The sequence below is a fragment of the Nematolebias whitei genome, chromosome 9 (assembly GCF_014905685.2).
Source record: "Nematolebias whitei isolate Nwh7 chromosome 9, NemWhi1, whole genome shotgun sequence".
Classification (NCBI taxonomy): Eukaryota; Metazoa; Chordata; class Actinopteri; order Cyprinodontiformes; family Rivulidae; genus Nematolebias; species Nematolebias whitei.
Window position 1 is genome coordinate 31,116,949 of NC_056506.1, and position 3,381 is coordinate 31,120,329.

The window sequence follows — 3,381 nt, forward strand, 5'->3', positions numbered from 1 at the left end:
AAGTCAGAGTCTAAAACCATCCCAAGATTTTTACCAGACTGCTTAAGATATGGCTGAAGAGAGTCCAGGTTGACAGGATCAGTGGCAGCAGTTGAGCTAGGGCTAAAGACAATGACTTCAGTCTTCTCATTGTTAAAACTTAAGAAATTTGAAGCCATCCAGGCCTTAATGTCATCCAGACATTCTAACAGTGGGTGAATGGAACAAACACTTGCTGGTTTCACAGGCAGGTAGATCTGGCAGTCATCAGCATAGCAATGGAATGAAAGACCGTGTTTTCTCAGGATGGACCCCAGTGGGAGCAAATAAAGTGAGAACAGAAGGGGTCCAAGAATGGAACCCTCTGGGGCCCCGCAAAAAAGAGGTAATGAGGTGGATACATTATTATCAACCTTGACACAAAAACTCCTGCCACTCGGGTATGAGCAGAACCATTCTAATGCAGCTCCTGTGATCCCAACCCACTGTTCCAGCCGTGATATAAGGATACTGAGGTCAACAGTATCAAAAGTAGCAGTAAGGTCCAGGAGCACAAGTACCACAAATTGACCAGAATCGTTTGATATAATATCGTTACAAACCCTTACTAATGCTGTTTCAGTGCTTTGGAGTTGCTTAAAACCAGATTGAAAAATCTCAAAGATTCTGTTCTCATTCAAAAACTTGTTTAATTGAATGAAAACTATTTTCTCCAAGATTTTGGACAGGAAGGGAAGTTTTGAGATTGGTCTGACATTTGAGCAAGTCGAAGGGTCAAGTCCAGGTTTCTTAATTAACGGATGAACTACTGCATGTTTGAAAACATTGGGAACCACACTTGTCACGATACTACTATCTATAATAGTAAGAACAGAGGGCCCAATTGTGGGTAGAACTTGTTTGAAAAACGACGCAGGAATGGGGTCAGCAGGGGAACCGGAGGTTTTCATCTGACCAACGACTTTGTTTAGAAATGGGAGTGAAATGGGTTCAAACTGTTTGAAGACAGCTGAGTAAGGGACAAAGACAGAGGGATCAGTTGTGGACTGGGGGATGGATGACCTAATCAACTCTACCTTATCAGCGAAGTATCTGGTAAAGTCGTTGCAGATGTCAACAGAGGCCTCCATGCTGGCAGACCGAGGCACGTTTAAAATGGAATTTACGGTATTAAAAAAAAAAAAACGCGGGGATTATGACTGTTTGAAGCAATGATTTGGGTGAAGTATTTGTTCTTTTCAGATTTAACGATGTTCTGATAGTCTTTCAGACACGTTTTTACCATAATAAAAGAAACCTGTAATTTGTCCTTTTTCCACTTGCGTTCAGCTCTCCTGCATAGACGTTTGGCTGCTCGAGTGGTCCCGTTCAACCAGGGGTGTGGTGCCCACTTTGGTCGCCTGATTTTTAGCAGGGCCACGAGGTCTAAAATCTTAGAGCAGGTCGCATCATGCCTACTGAGCAGCTCCTGTGTATTAATACAGGCAGAGGTTTCGGGGACTGAGGCAGCATTAATAATGAATGCAGAGGAAAAAAGCAGCGGTTGAAGAGTTAAATATCTGACAACTCTTGGCTGAAGCGGGAGATTTAGACTCATGAATAACAGAGGTTTCGAATGAAATGGGTTTGTGATCCGAAACAATAGCATCCCCAATTTCCTGATTAATTACAGATTAACCGTGAGACAGAACTAAATCAAGTGTATGGCCCTGTTGATGAAGTGGACCAACAACATTTTTCACAAGGTTGAAAGATTGTATCAGATTTAGAGGCCATTTACACGGCGCGTATTTTGAGTGCTTCCGCACTTTTCTCTCTGCAGTTCTGCTGATCATTTACATGACACCAGTGGCCCCCCTCTTTGAATCTGGAGGTTTCTGATTCCGCCTTCCAGAGTGGAGGTTTTTCGCTGACCCCCCCGCTGATAATGTAAACATCTCCCACTTAGGCTTTGTGTTAAACCACATGCGCACACGCGGTCCGACGCTATATTTCTATCAACATGGCGGCGGACACACTGCTTTCAGAACCTCGACTGATGGAATGTATTTTAATCTCATAGTTAATCTATGTCAGATTCCAGGACAGCTTCTTCTTCTTTCAGGAAAAAATAAAAACTCAGTTGGTTGTTTTGTAAACACAAGCTAACATTATTAAGAACGATGATTTACCTGCTGTAAAACAGCTACTGATTATCACGGAGTAAAGTCCGACATCGTCGACTCGGTTCTGGACCATTCAGAGAACGATGTGGAGCTATTAGATGAAGCGGTCCCGCTTGGCGTCAAATCTGTCGACTCTTATCCAAAATCCAGTCAGAATCCAGCTTTAACTTGTTACGTTGTTGTTAGCTGGTTAGCCCAGAGGAAAACAGCGTGCCGAGGCAGCACGCATGCGCGTTAGGTGAAGGTACAAAATTCACAGCGCCATCTAATGACCCGGCATGGTAACTACAGCGGATTCGGGAGGGGGGGGGGGGGGATCCTCCAGATGGATGTAAACCCAAAATGCGACAGTGTCGACGCATATCTTTTCCTCTAATTAACATATGAAAAAACCTACGTTTCCCACCATTGTGTCTGTGTAAATAGGACCTTAAAAACTCCTGCACCAAAGGCTTGCCAGAACAGCAAACACGTACATTAAAGTCTCCCAGAATCAAAACCCTGTCGTAATTGAGCAGCATTCCACACAGAAAGTCAGAGCAGGTCTTTCTGCTCTTTCTTTCTGCTCACTTATGAAGTTTTTGTTGTACGAGGGTGGCCTGTAGATCACGCTGCACAGCATCGGGTTGGAGCATCCCAGCTCAAAGTACAGCAGTTCAAAACTCTGAAAAGCTACAGCCTGTAGCTGTCTGCAGTTCCAGAGCTTTTTAAAAACTGTTAATAATCCACCACCCCTACCAGAAGTCCTTGGAGCATTAAAAAAGGCACAATCCACCAGCAAAAGTTCAAAAAAACACTTAACTCACCAGGGACGAGCCAGGTCTCTGTAACAAACATGAAGTCCAATCCATTGGAGCAGAAAAAGTCATTTAAGATGAAGGTTTTATTTGCGAGCGACCTCACATTCAGCAGAGCAATCTTTGTAGGACCAGTAGCTGAAGGAAAAGTTGAGCACGGAGCACAGATCAGCTGTTTCAGATTTTTGGAGTTTGAACCACGCCTCCTAGGACCAGAGACGCCACAGCTGTTTGCGTGCCTGCGGCGTGGGCCAGGCTCGACTATGGGGGTCAGGCAGGATCAGCGAAGCACCCGGACAGGTGAATATCCAGCAGATGGTCGGCAGGAGATGATGCAGCAGACAGTCTGGAGTTGGTTAAGTTCCACTGAAGACTACCAAAATCGCCGCGGCTGCACGCGCCCGCACGCGCCCGCACGCGCCCGCACGCGCCCGCACGCG